This window comes from Euprymna scolopes, chromosome 16 (genome assembly GCF_053919585.1).
Source record: "Euprymna scolopes isolate OS-2025 chromosome 16, ASM5391958v1, whole genome shotgun sequence".
Lineage (NCBI taxonomy): Eukaryota > Metazoa > Mollusca > Cephalopoda > Sepiida > Sepiolidae > Euprymna > Euprymna scolopes.
The window spans coordinates 114,861,963-114,882,262 of NC_136497.1; positions in this window are offsets into that span (position 1 = coordinate 114,861,963).

The window sequence follows — 20,300 nt, forward strand, 5'->3', positions numbered from 1 at the left end:
GAGGAATTCTTGGAAAAATTATTTATATAAAAAAATAGATAACTTAAGTGCCATCAGCTATAATCGAAACTGAAGTCAAGAAGATGAAGAATTCTTGGTAAAATTATTATTACAAGAAATGGAAGTACATCACAATTAAACGACCGCGTGACACAGAAAATAACACACATGCTATCGTATTAATATATAGATAATTATAAAACTCTGTGGACTGTGAGGCATTGTTTGAATATTACATGTATATATCTTGTCATGATCGATATTTTATCTCACAGAGTCGCTAATTTCAACTCACAAATAGTTTATTAATTTGTCTCCAAGCAAATTGTTTAAAAAAATTAAACAAAACAACAAAAACATGGCGGTAACTAACTCATATTGAATAAAACTTTCTTATTAACAAATGTACTTGTGAACTCGTAACACCTTTCAACTCTTCCTTCCCTCAATTTTTATTTGAAACAGAAAACAACAAAAATAATTTGCAGTAATTTCTACGTGGCTTTGATGTTTTTACTGTTTTTAATCTATGCATTCGTTATCAAGCCTTTTATTCGGCAAAACACGTGTATCATCTATTATTCGAGTTTACCGCATCAAAATGTTTATTACCTTCAACACAAACACATCATGGTCCATATTATTTTTATTATGTCTTTTGGTCGAATACAACTCCTACTTGTGGCATTGAAAGAATTGTAAACAAAAGTCTATGCAAAATTTACCAGTAAATTTACTCGGCATAGTGGAATTTTGTAATTATTAAATAGTGCTCAAGGTAGTGCAGGGTATCCCCTGCTAGTATTTCTCTAAATTTCAGTTTATCTGGATTATTCTAAAGTGGTTTTAAAGGGAAAATTTGCAATATTAAAAAAATCAGACTTAAATTGAATTCAATCGATAGTCATTAGTCATTAATTAAGCATACTTCCTAAATTGTAATTATTTCTTGAACACCATAAGCTTAAGCGTTAAATCTTGAGCATTTCATAATATAAAAACTGGACATTATTTAAATTCCAACCAGAATCATTCTCTATCAGCTTAAACATGATTGTGCGAGAATATTATGCTAGTTGCAATTGAAATTAAAGCGGTAATATTCGACACTAGTGAAAATAGATAAACTATGAAGGAAAATCCCCGATTGCAGAATTCAAACAATATAATCAGATGATGTCACACGTCATAAATAAACTGAAATAGAAAAAAAAAACATCGGTAAACGAAAATTGAAACAAAGGGCAGAACATTACATGAAAGCAAACGTAAACTATAAAATTTGAGAGGCGCAGATACTTAAACACATTATATGACATCACCCTCTCTTTACATGAAAACGCACTGAGACCAGTATTTATAGATGCCACAGAAAATCGGCATGAAGTGTCTGAGAGGATGGAAAGACAGACTAAAGAGAGCTAAAACCATACTTGAACTGGAACAGCATATAGAATACATGCATACTTCCAATACCTGCTGTTATCATTGAGAAATAACGAATAATTGATCGTGAGATAACTCCTTTATTCAGGAGAAGATATCTGAAGACCTGTGTGAAAGCTCCTTATGACCAATAATAATAATAATAATAATAATAATAATAATAATAATAATAATAATAATAAAAAAGAACTAGAAAAATACATAACGTAAAACACTGAAAGTATAATTATGGCAGCGAGAGAGAGAAAACATCAACGAAACAGAAAACATAGAGACAAAGAATAAAACAAGAAAAGAAAAATAGGAAAAGAAACAACTACACGGAAGATTCGCAAGGATAACAAAATATGAGTATAACGAAAAAAACAAACAAACGAAAAGGACACGTAAACCGAAAAAAACTGAATCCCAAATAATGACAGCACAAGATAACTCAATGAGAACCAACAACATAAAAGCAAAGATCAACAAAACATAAGAAAATAGCAAATTCAGACTCATTGGACAAAGAGACGAAACAATAAACTATATAATAAATGAATGTAGCAAACTAGCTCAAAAGGAATAAAAGAACAATCACTACCAAGTAGAAAGGACATTATACTGGGAATTGTGCAAAAAAAATGTACCTCAAACGCACAGATAAATGGTATAAGCATAAGCCAGCAACAGTAATTAAAAACGAAAATCATAAAATCCTATGGGACATGGACATACAAACGGATAAACCCATCCAAGCAAGAAGACTGAATATCTGCCAACTCGTAGACTTTGCTGTTCCAGCCAATCACATGATAAATATCAAAGAAAAGGAGAAACGGAGCAAATACACTGAGCTAGCCAAGGAGCTGAAAGAGATATGGGTGATCAAGAAAATCAAGATAGTACCTATAGTAGAAAGAGTACTAGGAACAATCCCGAAAAAATTTTGAAAAAAAGAATGGGAGAAATTGGAATCAGAGGAATGACTAGAAAGATACAACGAATAACAATAATAAAAACAGCTGAAATATTAAATATGGAGACTAATACACACAAGCCACATGCACAGGCTACACAAGTTACTGCAGAGACAAAATATGGAGAAGCGTTACATGGAATCAAGAAAATTGAACATGCATATCCATAAGTTCTCTATCCCGTCTTTCATTCCCTACCGTTACCCAATCACCGCCCCTCCCCTCCAAAAAATGATGCCTAATAGCCGAGAATGGCCAAGGAGAATGGAAAGGCTGAAGAGAGATCACTGAACAGACCTCCGATAAACAGATCTGAAGAGAACTGGGATCTTGGTGAGGCTTATTGCCACTCAAATTCCAGTGGAGACCAATGGCCGCTGCCAGCGAAAAATAAATGGTAAGCGGCTGTTGCGATAATGCATATTCATTTGCAAATGATATCAAAAGAGGTCGCGAGTACTGCAAAACTGTGTAGACTTGTTGTTACCCAGCTTTCAGGGAACACTTCAGGTCGTTTTCAAGGAGAGATTTTTTATGACCTGTGTGAAATTCCTAATTCCTAAATCGACTTTTCTCACTTGTTTATGATATATACACACTGACAGCGCAGCTGATCTATAAAAATATTTACTTTATTCCACACTCACAATAGTTTTGGATTTGGCAGCTATGACGGTTATTTGACATCAGTTAAATTAAGTGGAGATGGTATGGGTGTTTTTACAGTGAAAAAATGTGCCGGCTTGTCCTAGTTCTGTGTCCGACTGTTCTGTGTCCAACTGGTCGGTTTCTGTTGTATCGATTTATGTATATATTCTTTCACCCTAGCATATTTACTATTTCCCATTGTATATTGTTCTAATCTATTGAACGATATTTCTGGTCAAATTATGCATTCCAATAGACAATGGTAGAAATCCTCGCACTCCTCAAATGGAATAAATTTGTTGCGTGCAACCCATTGAATGCCTCTCTTCCAAAGCTCACCTACCAACTAGCCAACACAGGTAGCAAGGAAGGGAATTCCAAAGTAACTGTTTGAGAGGAGAAACTGTTAGAGTAGAAAGCTTTGTGGCATTTAGGGATCTCAACGGTGAAAGGGATGTGATTATGTTGCTAAACGGGTTTATCGGGGATATGTACGTCGAAGGGGCACAAGTGCAACGAGTTCATCAGGCCACATTCCATTAAATTACTTGTAAAACAGACACAGAGATGCAACATTGCGACGATGGGACAAGAGTTGGAGCTTAGTTGACAAATTATATTTTTGGACTATCCAAAAGAGAGAAACTAGTGCATCAGCCCAGATGCGGCAACAATACTCTATGGCTTATCTAACGATTCTGCCATTGCCTTAGGTTTGAGTGCATCCGTTCTTTCCTCGTGGATGTTATAGAGCATTGTATTATCAGCAAATATACTTATCTTGGATGCAATATTATCAGCGAAATCGTTCATGAATATCAGAAATGAGTGGTCCAAGGATCGACCATTGAGGCACTCCTGCATTAAAGTTACACTGATTGGATGTACATTCATTAATGACAACCTGGATGGTCCTATTTTCTAAGAAGGATCTAGTTATATTTAGTATACGTCCAGTTATACTGTACTATTTAATTTTCATTAGCAGCCTTTCGTGCTAGACTTTGTCAAAGACCGTGGGTATCAAGGGCTACATCCCTGGTTTTACCCGCCATATCCAGCGCATCATATATGCGTTAAACGATGACTGTAAAAATATCTGCAGTAGAACATTTCCCAAATCCATACTCTTTGCCAGAGAAAAGATTAACTTTGACGAGGTGATGGACTAGTGCTGGATTAATTAAGGCGTCAAAGATTTTAGCTTTTCACCAGAATTCTTTTACACTGGTACTATGGAGGCCATATTCCAGCTATTAGGGAATAATAATAATAATAATAATAATAATAATAATAATAATAACAATAATAACAATAATAACAATAATAATAATAATAATAATAATAATAATAAGTAGAAAAATGTTTAATACCTTTTAAACGACAAATTATAGTAACATATCCCTGTTTTTACTGTATTTTTGTTTTATTTTCTAACTGACAAGGAAGCCAAACCAAACGCAGCTTTTGTAAGGGTTCTCGCCTTTTGAGTTGACATGTTTGAGGAAAATATCTTCCCAAGTGATTATTTTCCCACCGGTATTTTTTTGGTGCTAAATTGTCGTTTTATTAAAATTCTTTATTTTGACTCAATCTCTGCCAAAGTTAATATTAATTCCAGTCAGTGGTTAAATGCAAATGTATCTAAAATATCCCTCCCCTCAAGAGGGGAAGCAAGGAAAAAATCAGTAACTATATCTGACGGTATTATGACGAATCTACAATTCAAATACACTTGTAAATATGGGAGGGGAATCTATCTTCAAATATCTCTAATTTCGAATTACAACTATGGACTTATACTAAGTAAATATTAATAAGTCCTTTGGACCTATTTCTTAAATTTTATTTTTATTTTATTATTATTGTTTTAATTCTTTTTGTCCATGTCACATATATGTGTGTGATAGTGCACGATACCTCCTGTATACATGGGAGCGTTACACTATCCCTGCAGCAGAACAACAGGTAAAACAACTTTGGGCCCGGTGTTTCCACAAACACCAAAATATGAAAAATGTCAATTACAAATAATCTAAACCGTGGGACCCAGGAGAAAGATCTCGGTGTCATGATCGGCAGGTTCTCCTTCGGTAGCCAGCATGGGGGACTCGGGCGTTATCCTGCGAATGTTAGCCAACTTTCTAATTTCAGAAACTCAAATAACATGGACGCTGAACAGGTAAGTATAACCTCTAATTTCAGGGAACAAAATGATATCGAACAAAGACAGCACAGCCATGACAACTATCAAAAGGAAAAAAAAAACGAAGAAAGAAATGGACAACAAAAGAGAATAGACTCGTAATGGAATGCTACTATTGAAGTCATCCTAAATATAGATATGGAGGTTATCGGAAACGAATGAAAGAACTATGGGACCTATCCAGTGACTTCCATACGACAGAACAAAGAATTGCGGACCAAGCAAGACTGATACTACAGAAAAGTTTGGCTCTCTAAACTAGAACTAACATAAATACAGCGAAAAATAAATGATGAAACTGAACAAGAAGCATCCCCCAACGGAACCGCATGTCGAGCAACACCACAAGTTGAAGCTCCACAAGTAAAAACCCCAAACCATCAAAGAACGAAGTCCACAACGTGAAAACCGGGAACAATGAAACAGAACTAACAGATAATGAAGCAAATGAAGTAAATAAAACATTACAGCTGATGAACGAGGAAAAAACAAAGCTCCCATCGTTAAGGAACCAAAAGCAGAAGAGATTAAAAACAGAAACAGAGAAGGTTAACAAGCTCCTCCCACATATCCCCACAAATACAATCACAGACTTAAACAACCTAATTTACGCAGACACCAAAATGGTAAGTATGAATCTCAAATCAGAAAAACAACCGGGGACAAGCGGACGGACAAAACCTGGATGGGAAATAAGACTAGCAATCCAAATACACAGGCATAAAAAAGAAACCAAAATGATCAACAGGAAGAAAGCATTGTAGAGAAAACGGAACATTGGAAATGTAACTGACAGGGAGAGGCTAAGCAAGAAACATGAAGAACTGGACAAAAAAAATAAAAGCAAAATAAGCGAGATTGAGACGATATAGATATAAATCTGAACAATGGAAACAAAACAGAACATTTGAAACTAATGAAAGCCAATTCTACCAAAATATGAACGGAGGAAAAACAAAAACAGAACAACTAAATCCGACAGAAACAAAACTCTACTGGAGAAATGCCGAATGGCTAAAAGACATGAAAGAAGAGTTACAACAAATAAAAGGAACAGTGAATGAAATCAATAAGGCAACCCTAAAGAAAACCATAGGAAAAATGGCAAACTGGAGAGCATCAGGGCACGACGGGATACATGCATACTGGTTCAAAAAATTCACAACCTTACACGAAAGGCTAGCCCAAAACCTGAGAAGATGTATACAGGAAGCAAGTGTACCAGACTGGATGACAAAAGGTAGAACCACACTGCTACAGAAGGACACGGAGAAATGAACCATCCCTAGCAACTATAGGCCAATACGTGCTTACCAACTATGTGGAAAATACTGACAGCGCAACTGAGGGAACAAATCTTCCACTCCCTGAATAACCGTGGACTCATCCCCGAGGAGCAGAAAGGATGCCAAAAAGGAAAAAGAGGAACACATGACCTGTTATATATAGATTAAAAAAAATCCTAAAGGAGGTAAAAAGGAGGAGAAAGAATTTAGCCATGGAATGGATCGACTACAAGTAAGCGTACGACAGGATCCCCCAAGCATGGATAATAGAATGCATAAAAATATATAAAATACCAAGCGGGATCACCAACGTAATAGAAAATGCAATGAAAACATGGAGACTGGAATTCGCAGCCGATGGACAACACATAACAGAAATTAACATACAAAGAAGCATCTTCCAAGGAGACTCATTATCACCACTACTATTCATCATAGCCATGATGCCCTTGAACAGTATTCTGAGAAATTGCCAAGCCGGATACAAGTTCTCCAATACAGAGGAAAAAATGAACCACCTGATGTACATGGACGATCTGAAACTTTTTGCAAAGACCGAAAAGGAGCTAGAGACACTAATCAACAGTACCAGAATCTTCAGCCAAGATATCCAAATGGAATTTGGAATGGAAAAGTGCACACAACTAGTTATAAGAAAGGGAAAACTGGAAACGACAGAAGGCATGGAACTACCCAACCAAACAGAAATGAGGGCACTAGAGAAACAAGGCAACTATAAATACTTGGGAATTCTGGAAGCGGACACCATCAGAGCAACAGAAATGAAAGAGAAAATTGGAAAGAAATACCCCAGGAAAACAGGAAAACTCCTGGAAACGAAATTATATAGCAGAAACCTAATAAAAAATATAACTACCTGGGCAGTATCACTCGTAAGATACTCTGGACCGTTTATAGGGTGGACAAAAGAAGAACTGAGACAACTTGACCAGAAAACCAGGTTACTCATGATCATGCATAATGCACTACACCCAAAGGACGATACTGACAGACTCTACGTGAAAAGAAAAGACAGCGGGAGAGGACTGATCTGTATAGAAGACTGTGTGAAGGATACGAAAAAAGTACTAGAAAGTTACATAATGCAAAAGACTGAAAGGATAATTATGGCAGCAAGAGACACCGAAAAAAATGACAAAACAGAAAACAGAGAGACAAACGACAAAACGAGAAAAGAGAAATAAGTATGACAAAAGATGAGAATAACGAAACACCTGGGCATGGATGCGAAAAGGACATATAAACCGAGAAACTGAATCTCTAATAACTGCAGCACAAGATAACTCGATAAGAACCAATCATATCAAAGCAAGGATCGATAAAACACAAGAAAACAGCAAATGCAGACTCTGTGGACAGAGAGACGAAGCGATAAACCATATAGTAAGTGAATGCAGCAAACTGGCCCAAAAGGAATACAAAAACAGGCATGACCAAGTGGAGAGGGCGGTGCACTAAGAATTATGCAAACGACTGCATTTTGAGCGTACAGACAAATGGTACAAGCATAAACCCGCAACAGCACTCGAAAACGAGAACCACAAAATCCTATGGGACATGGAAATACAGACGGACAAACCCATCCAAGCAAGAAGACCAGATATCGTAATAATTAACAAGAAAGAAAAATCCTGTTAAATCGTAGACTTTGCTGTCCCAGCTGACCACATGGTGAGTACGAAAGAAAAGGAGAAACGAAGCAAATACACAAAGCTAGTCACGGAGTTAAAAGAGATTTGGATGATGAAGAAAATCAAAATAGTACCGATAATAGTAGGAGCACTAGGAACAATTCCGAAAAACTTTGAAAAATGAATGTTAGAAATTGGAATCAGAAGAATAACTGCAAAAATACAACGCCTAACGATAAAGAAAACGGCTGAAATGTTAAGAAAAATCCTAGAATGTGGGGAATGACACAAAACAATATAACAAAGAAGCGTTACAGTAAATGAAGAACGCCGAAGCTGCATATCAACAAGTTAACCCTAACCCTAACCCTAACAACACCATCATGTATCCTCCCATTGTCTCATCACCGTTCCCTCCCCCAATAGCAAAATAATATCAAAGAGCCGAGAAGGGTCAAGGAGGATCGAAAGACCGAGGAGAGAGCGCTGGCCAAACCTCCGCTGGACAAGCGCGAAGAGAACTGGGATCGTGGGGAGGCTTAGTGCCATTCAAATTCCAGTACAAACCAATGACCACTACCGGCGAGAAATCAATGGTATGAGGCTGTTGCGATGACGCAGATTTATTTGCAAATGCTATCGAAGAAGGTGGAGAGAGCTGGACGTCTGGGGAGACTTGTTGTCACTCAGCTTCCAGAGAACACCACAGGTCTCCAAACCGATCTTTTGTTGACTTGTGTGAAAGCTCCATGTGAGCCAATAATAATAATAATAATAATAATAATAATAATAATAATAATGCAAAACGCACTACACACAAAGGACCATATTGACCGACTCTACGTGAAAAAGAAAGATGGCGGGAGAGGACTGGTTTGTATAGACAACTGTCAATGACAAAAAAAAAAGAACTAGAGAAATACATAATGCAAAACACTGAAAGTATAATTATGGCAGCGATAGACACAGAAAAAAATCAATAAAACGGAAAATAGAGAGACAAAGAATAAAACAAGAAAAGAAAATTGTGAAGAAAAAATACACGGAAGATTCGCAAAGATAAAAAAGATAAGCATAATGAAAACACCTGCACATTGATGCGAAAAGGACACTTAAACCAAGAAACTGTATCCCTAATAACGGCAGCACAAGATAACCAAGCACATCAAAGAAAAGACCGACAAGCATAAGAAATCAGCAAATGAAAACTTTATGGACAAAGAAACGAAACAATAAATCATATAGTAAGAGAATGTAAAAAACTAGCCCCAAAGGAATACAAGAACAGTAGGAAGGGCAGTACACTGGGGATTGTGCCAAAACTGCACCTCTAACGCACGAACATAAAGCGTAAGCCAGCAACAGAAATCGAAAACGAGAATCAGAAAATCCTACGGAACATGGACATAAAACCGGATAAACCCATTCAAGCAAGAAGACTGACAAGAAAAAAAATCCTGCCAAATCGTAGATGTTGCTGTTCCAGCTGACCACAGGGTAAATATCAAAGAAAAGGAGAAACAGAGTAAATACACAGAGCTAGCCAGAGAGCTGGAAGGGATATGGATGCTAAAAAAATCATGATAGTACCCTTAATATTAGGAGCACTAGAAACAATTCCGAAACACTTTGAAAAAAGAATGGGAAAAATTTGAATCAGAGAAATGACTGGAAAAATACGACGAATTATAATAATGAAAACGGTTGAAATATTAAGGAAACCTTTAAATGCGGGGACTAATACATGCGCGACATACACGGGTTAGACGACCTGCTACAGAGACAAAACATGAAGAAGCGTTACATGGAACCAAGAACATTGAAGATGCATATCCATAAGTTCTCTATCTCATTCCCCATCCCTTCCCATTACCCAATCACCGACCCCCACAAAACTAATGATACTAAATAGCCTAGAAGCGTCAAGGATGATGGAAAGACCGAGGAGAGAGAGCACTGATCAGATCTCCGGTGGAGACCAATGGCCGCTGTTAGCCGGAAATCAATGGTAAGCGGTTATTACGATAATACAAATTCATGTGCAAATTATATCAGAAGAGGTCGAGAGTACTGGAAAACTGTGGAAACTTGTTGTCTCTCAATTCCCAGTGAACACCACAGATTGTTTTCAAGGAGAGATCCTGAATGACCTGCGTGAAAGCTCCCTGTGAGCTGCTGCTTATTATTATCATTATTATTATTATTATTATTATTATTATTATTATTATTATTATTATTATTATAATATAATAATAATAATACTAATAATAAAATGAATAATAATAATAATAATAAAAATAATAATAATAAAAATAATAATAATAAAAATAATAATAATAATAATAAAGATAATAATAATAATAATAAAAATAATAATAATAATAATAATAACAATAAAAATAATAATAATAATAATAATAAAATTAATGATAATAATAATAATAAAGATAATAATAACAATAATAATAATAATGATAATAATAATAATAATAAAATTAATAATAATAATAATAATAAAAATAATAATAATAATAATAATAAAATTAATAATAATAATAATAATAAAAATAATAATATTAATAATAATAAAATTAATAATAATAATAAAAAAAAAATAATAATAATAATAATAAAAATAATAATAATAATAATACAAATAATAATAATAATAATAATAATAATAATAATAATAATAATAATACACTGAGCAATGCTGTTTCGATCAGCATCAGTGATTTACAGTACTTTTATACATTTGTTGAATGTCGCGGATCCAATTTTGATTATTAAATAATTATTATAAATACGTATATCTGACTCATTTATTTATAATCAAATTAATGCTAATGTATGTTTGAATAATTATGTTTAGCACATGAAACAAAATTTCATTGTAAACAAGTGCACATAATGTTATGTATCAAGGTTGATGCGTTAAATAGTTTTGATTAACGAAGAAATTTTTTGTTCGGATGTTCGTCGATTTCACACCCATGCACAACCAACATCCCACCGCTGGCAAGATGCATTGACAAAACCGATTACTATGGGGAAAAATTAATTCTTAAGCAAAAAAGTTCACTTGTTTTAATAGTACCATTCCGTCTTCGTAGCTCTTCAACTTTTTTAGTTAAACAATAGTGTATTACTTTTGAAATGACTTTTGTACAAAAACCTGATTTTACTTAAAACATGTAAGCATTTACTCAGGTCACAATTCATCTAAGTTTTGTATGCGGTTTTTATCAATTAAGAAGTTTGTTTTTCTTATCAAATAAATATTTCACCGCTAGTTTAATATCGTCAATTTGATCAAAATTCCACACGTCATTTCGATCGGAGAAAAATGTGCAACTGCTTTTTTATCCAACAACGCAGCCATAATTGGTTTCGCCTGCTGCTCTTAACGTTTTCTGTTTGCAAAGAAAACTCTCCAGCTTCCAACTGTTTATAATAACCTGCTAACCCTTTTCAAATCTGTAAACAATTTGGCGGATGGTTAATCGTGTTAATCGTGTTCATACGAAAAGACGGGTGGATACTTCAAGATTACAAATCCCAATTTATATGAATAACCATTATTGCATCTGGTTTCTCATTCAATTATTATCTATTTGTAAATTTAGGTATGTGCGTATGTTTATTTATTTTGATGTACACTCATTTACAAATTAACCGAATTATGAATTTTAAAAGGCAGATGCTATGCGCTATGGGTCGTTATGTGGGCTATATTTAGTTTGAATTACTTTTATGCAAAGAAGCAAAAGTGAGTGGATGCCGTGCATTAAAATTAAGGTATTTTCAATTTTTGCCAAATATAATACATAAATTCCAGTTACATAAGTTCCAGTTTTTGGAAATAAAAAATATTTAGATTTGCATTGGATTTTATAATTGGATACCAGTTAAGCAAGATTACTGAAATTATGTTTTTTTAAAGATCAGCATTAATTATAGGCATTTTTGAGAATCAAAATTATGTAATATATTTTGATAAACGTAATAAAGAGTCTAAATATAAGGTTTGGTATCATTGTATATTGATTTCAATCTTTTAACGCGGAAATTAATTTATTCATCAGGCCAGAAATTGCATTAAAACCATAACATTAAAAACATTACATTAAAACCATTACATTAAAACCATTATATTAAAACCATTACATTAAAAACATTGCATTAAAAACATTACATTAAAAACATTACATTAAAAACATTGCATTAAAAAATATATTAAAAACATTATATTAAAAACATTGCATTAAAACATTACATTAAAAACGTTACATTTAAACCATTACATTAAAACATTACATTAAAACATTACATTAAAACATTGCATTAAAAACATTGCATTAAAACATTATATTAAAAACATTACATTAAAACATTACATTAAAAACATTGCATTAAAACATTATATTAAAAATATTACATTAAAACATTACATTAAAACATTGCATTAAAAACATTACATTAAAACATTATATTAAAAACATTGCATAAAAACATTACATTAAAACGTTACATTTAGACCATTACATTAAACACATTACATTAAAACATTACATTAAAACATTACATTAAAACATTGCATTAAAAACATTATATCAAAAACGTTACATTTAAACCATTACATTAAAAACATTACATTAAAAACATTACATTAAAACATTACATTAAAACATTATATTAAAAATATTACATTAAAAAAATTACATTAAAATGACTACATTAAACACATTATATTAAAAGCATTACATTAAAAACATTACATTAAAAACATTAACATTAAAAACATTACATTAAAACCATTACATTAAAACCATTACATTAAAAACATTGCATTAAATGTATTATATTAAAAACATTCTACGCAGATCACCAAGCGTTTCGACGTTAACACGTCGCGACGAATTTGTCAAGTGAGTTAGCAAATTAAAATTAGAACACCCTTATCTAACTTCCCCATCATATTTAACATTTTGGTAGTGTTTCGTCAAATTCACACGCAGTAATCTATTAAAATAAGCGAAGCACTAAAATGTTAATTAAGAAAATAATGGATTTTCTATAAAATTTTCCAATTATATTATGTAAGACTTCTTTTTAATTGATGAGCGTGTAGGTAAGCATCTTAAACCAATAGACTTATATAGGCACAGCCAAAAAGTGAAAGAACAACCAAGTTGTTTTCTTAAACGAATTAAAATTCATTAAAATCCAATATTCCTGAGCAACTTTTTTCCCGAAAGAAAAAAACCCGAATTTTATCGTTTGAAAAGCATAATAACATAAAACTTTTCCACTATTCTTAATAGAATTTTAAATATTAAAATTTTCCAAAACCACACAATTCACCTCCATTTTTGTCTCGATTGATGAAACATTAAAATATTTTTCTTAAAAGTTTTTTGAACCAAACATTTTTTCGCCTAAATAAGATTTCGGATGATTTTCTATAAGAACATGCAAAAATATTATGATATAAGTAACTGAATTGAAAATAATTCCAACTTTTTATATCACTGTATACGTTTGCGTTTTGAAATAATTAAAAATAAAATTAAATATGAAGGCCTGATTGGGGCTAAATAAACTATATTCAGCCATGTATTTTAACGTTTGATTTAAAGATTAAGTGAAGGGGTAAATTCTTTTTTAAGCGATAATCCCCGAAACAGTGTTTTATGGTAAACAACTGATGATCCCTTGAAAAATAAATTATTAGTATTATAGTAAATTCGAGAGTGAGTTGATGCAGTGATTGCAGATGATTAAATGACTTACTGACTAGATGGTTTTCTAACGAATGATAAAAAATATTTTTTGTATAGTTTTAAAGGTTAAAAACTTCAAAGACTATATATATATATATATATATATATATATATATATATATATATATATATATATATAAAGAGCAAATAGTTAATAAAACTTGTTTAAAACACTTTGAAAAAGAGTTAAAAGATATTTAATCTGAAAAGGAACCACTTAATAATTGGATAGTCCTTAATCCGCGGAGTTTCGAAGAAATACTTTTCTTCTCATCAGAGGGTAGGAATTAGCAAAATGCGGGATCGGATTTTGCATACAAAAGTATTTGATGAAACTGCAAGTAAATCAAAGATCTTACTTAATAACAAAAAGTGAAGCAGAGGGAATACGGTGAAAAAAAAACGGTGATTTCACGTGAATGGATTGTCTGTAGAAAGATAAATTATCGAATGACGGTAAAATCCAAAAATGTAAATCCAAGAAAGTTAATCAAATTTCCATTCGCACAAGTAAAATTCAAGGAAATTACGTAATTGGAAGATGGTCCAAAATAATCCAGAAGGCCGAAATCCGTGGAATAATTCACAAATATGTACAAAGAAAAAGGGGAAAATTCCAATAATAATTATAAAAGAAAAATAAGATATGCGTTCGACACGGCTGCTGAGACAAAATGTAATTAAGAAAAATCAGTGAAGAAGAGAAAATAATCAGCGAATAAGAAGAGAAAAAAGATTAAATGGTGATAGAATTAAATATAAAATAGAAAAGCAAATGTCAAAATGACCCAGACAAAATGACGTTAAAAGGCGCGAAAAATATAGGGCAAAAAGAGGTCAACTGAAATGTGCAAGTTATTGCTTAAGTAAATGTCAGCAAGAGTTATTAAAAGACACTAAATGGAATAAATAAACAAATTAATTAATTAATAAATAAATAAAAAAAATAAAATAAAAAATAAAAAAATAAGGGGAGAGGATGGCCGGTATCTACAAATTCCGGATAAATCAAGTATGTAAGTAAATGCATATAAGTAAATATACATACATGATATGAATGTGTAGGTAGATTGATATATTAGATAGATAGGAATATTTAAAGACTAAAAAGGAAATTGCAGATAAAAAACCAGCCAAGCAAAGAAGAAATAAAGAATTAAAATAAAGGATTATTAAATTATAAAGTATTAAGAAAGTATATAGAAAAAACGATAATGTTAAAGAAAAAAAATATATATCTGAACTGTTAAAGTAATAACTATGTAATTTCAAAATTACCATAATTAAATTTGGACTTGTGTTTACAGAAAGAGATCAGTTCGTTTTTAGAATTTATTATATTGTTACTTTGAGGGGAAGTAATTATAGTTATTGCTTCGGTTGTGCAGAGGCGATATGACTTAGAGCCTGGAGTATAAGACTTAACTATTTTATGATGGTCCATTTGATTGAAAAGGCGGTATTATTAGAGTTAAGTTTTTTAATTAAAGTGGTTAGAGAAGTTCCTTGGTTATTATTAGAATTATGGTTGTTAAAAGAAGAAATGTGGTTTGATATTCTTTTTTTAATTAATGTTGAAGAAGCACCGCTATATGTATGTACTTTATTAAAAACTCGGTCTGATATTAATATTAATTTGCTTTGCTGATTTGTATTAGTTAAATAGTTTGGATTTTGTTCAGGGTGGGACAATGATTGTACGAGGACTATTTTGGAGGGGATAATGAGTGTTGTTAGTGTAAGGATGGCTGTTAAGAGAAATATTATTATTCTCATCATTATTCTCATTATTATTATTGCTAGTTTTATTATTGTAGTTGGAGGGGCTGATTGAGTGGTATATTGGATTAGTAACTATATCAAATGGAGGATGGGAAGAAGGATAACTTGAAGACGAAATATTAGTGTCTGTTATGGGAGGATTGCGTGGGAACTCAGTAATTGCGCATGAATATATAACATCATTTTGTATATATATATATGTTGCCTATATAACCCCTGAAGTTAAGAAACAATGCGGCTGGCCAGTGCCAGATGGGTGAATATTTTGGGAATGCTAGTCGTCGTATGTGTTGGAAACAGCTACTGCATCTTATATTAAAGTTGGACCATCATGGGTGAATAAACTAAACATTGCTGAAAGAAATTATCGTATTTTTAGCTAAATGCGCAGTTATTTTTTTTATTTTGGTTATCGATTTTTCAAAGCATTTCCTTTTTAATATATTGGGCCCACTGGAAGAAAATTGTTAATTTATTTTACAAAGATTTTAAAGTAGTGTTCTTCGCAAAATAATAAAAATGTATAATTGTTTTGCTAATCTAAATGATACTAATAAGCATTAACATATTCAAAAGATAAAAAATAAAACACATTCAAAATTCGGATTTTTAACCTTAAATTCTGATACGTGCACAGTTGTTTTTTTTCTTCGTTTTATCTACTGTTTTCATTCTCCGCACAATACAATATATAATATAGAAGAGGGGTTTAAGCAATACAAACACACACACACACACACACACACACACACAAACACACACACACACACACACACACACACACACACGTATATATATTGATTACAAAAAAGTACACCATTATAAACTTCATTCCTCACTTAATAATCGGTGAAAATTACGCATTGATTAGATAATTAATTGATTTTTGGTAGATTTTTAAAGAGAGACTCTGTCAAAAAATACTTCCTTCTATTCGTTTTGGTCGTGCCTATTTCCATAATTGGAGTTCAGATTTCAGGCAACACACGATTTTGTATTTTTTGGAAACTTTACCATTTGTGGAAGGAATTCCACAATAGTGTCCTCACCCCCGAAATAATAATAAAACAAAAACGAATTGAATTAAAAACTAATTCTATACACATTCTATATACTCATCCTAGAACGGGCATTTTGCTAAATATTTATTTAAGTTTATTTTGCAATCTAAACATTAAATCTGTGACGTTTTATTGCAAACTTCGTTCGTTTTGGATTTTTTAGATGATGATTGCTAATGTGTATCATTGTGATTATTCGAACTACTGTTGTTTTCCTCTTGTTATATTTTATCCATCTAGGTAGATTTTTCTCGTTCTATCAGCCATGGTGAAGTAGAAGTATCAATTCTATGATATTCATACTTCCTATCTATTATATAAATATATAATCTGCAATTGACTCTTTAAACTGATTGTTAAGCAACTCTATAACCTGTTATGTCGCATGTCCATGTGGAAAATTCGAGTACAAATTTAAGGAGATTTGTATAGATGTGTAGTGTTACTAGTTTAGCCATATTTTTTACTGCTGTTCTAATTTACTATTTAAAATATTGTTGAAATTCGTCTACTTCGGGAGCTATTGTAGTCCAACATATTTGCTGCATTCCGAGACGTCACTGTTTATGTGTCTATCTTTTTTCCTTCTTTTAATCGATGAGATCAGATGCTTTACATTTTCCCTCCATAATTAAAATAATGAAAACAAAAATTAGTTCACCTCGCCCGAAATATTGTGCATATAACAACTAATATATGAATAGTAGAATCCAAATAATACAAAAATAATTTCATCTTTAGATGCGACCACGAATATATCTAAGAATCTTTGTCAGTCCGCCAGTTTTGCACTCATTAATTAGTACGAAAAAAAGTAAATTCGCATGAAAAATGTACTTACACAAACAGTACACAATCGTTACAACCGTTCTTGAGATGCTTGGATGCATCTCACAGTAACGGATACTAATAAGATGCGTCCATTCAATCTGCGCATTTAGCGATGAAATCTCTCATTAGAATTTTTTCAGAAAGACGAAACGACCTTCTCTTGACTTATTAAACATAGATGCACTAATTCCGTATTAGTAAAATGGAACAGTTCTAACGCACCAGAAAATACTTGTAATTGTAATAAGAATTCAGGTGATAAGTCATCTCCCTCTTAGTACAGACCAATAAGTCTCCTGTGTGTTATGAGTAAGTTGCTGGAATCCATATTAAATAGAGAAATAGTCAACCACTTCAGCAGGAATAATCTTCTTAGTGACACACAATATGGTTTCTGCTCTGCAAGATCTACCGCAGATGTGCTGACGGTTATATCCCACAGGATTAGTGAATCTCTTGACAAAGGCTTCCTTTCTAGGGCAATTGCTCTTGACATATCAAAGGCCTTCGACAAGGTATAACATAAGGGTCTACTTCACAAGATTTCCAGCTACGGTATAACTGGAAATGTTTTCTCAATCATTAAATCATTTCTCTCCGATAGGCTCATAAGAGTAGTGGTAGATGGACAAAAATCGGAGGCCTGCAATATAAATGCTGGAGTCCCTCAGGGGTCAATCCTAGGCCCAACTCTCTTCCTGATCTACATCAATGACCTCCCTAAACACATACTTAAATCATTCGTTGACATCTATGCTGATGACACGACCATCTACGGCAACACATCAAAGGCTGTAAATGACGAAGTTCTCTCGGATTCTCTCTCCTCTGATCTCGTGCGCGTGGTTCAGTGGGGGAAGATGTGGCTGGTTACCTTTAATGCATCCAAAACCAAACTCCTATCCTTACATCATCAACGCTCTGATCCCCATCTGGCATCAATTGTGATGGATGGCTCTCGTCTGGGTGAGGCCCTGTGTTTTGACAAGCTTCTGGGTTTGACCTTTACTCCTGATCTGAAATGGAACACGTACATCAAGTCTGTTGCAAGGTCGCTGGAAAGATGGTGGGATCCTTCTACCGCTACTACAAAGTACAAAGGTTGGTTAGGATTATATTTTAGTTAAATTCGGTAAAAAGAAAACAATTCAGTTTTTTTTTGTTCAAAAACTGGACTCGTAAGAAAAGAAGCTTATTAAATCTAATTTTCTAGTGAGAAAAATACATAAAAGTGTCTTCATTAATTTTTAACGTCAAACAAACAAACAAACAATATATATATATATATATATATATATATTTATTATAGTTTAATTACATGAATGATTTCTATTATATTTTTATTGTCACGTGGCGGTATCGACGTTTTGTGAAAAACGAGGACCTCTATTTTAGTGACAGAGTAGGTTAGTTGCACATCTATGAATAGCGTTTAAGTACTTTTTAATGTGTTCTCAAAGGGGGAGAAGAAAGGGTTGAGGGATTTCGAAGAGTAGCGCTCAGTTCAAGGTTAGTGAAAGTGATTTCAATGGGTTCATGCCCGGTGGGTAAGGGGAGATAATGAGCTGCTGTTGCAAACTGTTAAAGAGTTATGGGGATTAGTGTCGAGTTAATAAACTCTACCCAGGTTCGATAAACCATCATTAAGTAAAAGTTGAGTTTAGGTCAGTTGTCTGTTGTCTCTTCTTTTAATGGGCATATTCTTAATGTTTCCATTTTGACGTTGTTGTATCTTTGATTGCCTGCAATATTTTCAGTTTCTCAGAATTTCAATGAGACAGACTTAGGGATGTAAAGCATCTGACGTTTAAATATCCTTCATTGGATAGTCCATGCATCTTTCGAATTCCAAACTTTACAGTTAGGATTTTTTGTGTGGATGTCTAAATTCGACAGTATGGAAGCAAAATCTTTGCTTGAATTTAACTTGAGACATACCGAAGAAAATCTCTATTTAATTGATTTGGGTTTTGAAAATTCCTGACTCGACAGCTCAGACACTTCTAACAGACAATACATTCCGAAACTTGAAGTAGATGTGCTATTATTAGAATAGTTAAACACCCCAGTTTTTAAAGATGTCACGAACCCAACTAAGGCCAACAAGAATGAACTATACATACCGATAGAAGTGCTTGTAAACACGAAATGAAGTATCTGCTAACACTGAGTTTTATATTAATAGTAAAGGAGATGAACAAAATGATATTTCTACTTGTGTTAGCCTTATTCGAGCTTAGATTATGTTTTGCGGTTTAGGAGAACGTATTTTAAAATCCACTCTCGCTAAGAGCATTGTAAAATTAAGTGGCAACCTTTATATAATTTTTATGTTCAGATGAAATTATTAGAAATTATTCTAGAGATTATTCTATTCATGTAAGGTTACATATTTGAAAACTAAAAAGGGTGTCATGATTGCTGATTTAGTCTATGAGTCTAAAGATAGCCAGATTTAGGTGTTATGAAATTTAAATTAGTAAGATTAATATCTATAGTAATCCCAAATCCCGCTCCGTAAAACGGTACAATTAGATGTTTTCCTAAATATATCAAGGGTGTCTCATTACATATGCGGAAAAAGCATGATCCTTTATCGAAGTAACGAGCAAATTTCATATCGGGAATCTATTGCTGAGGAAATCA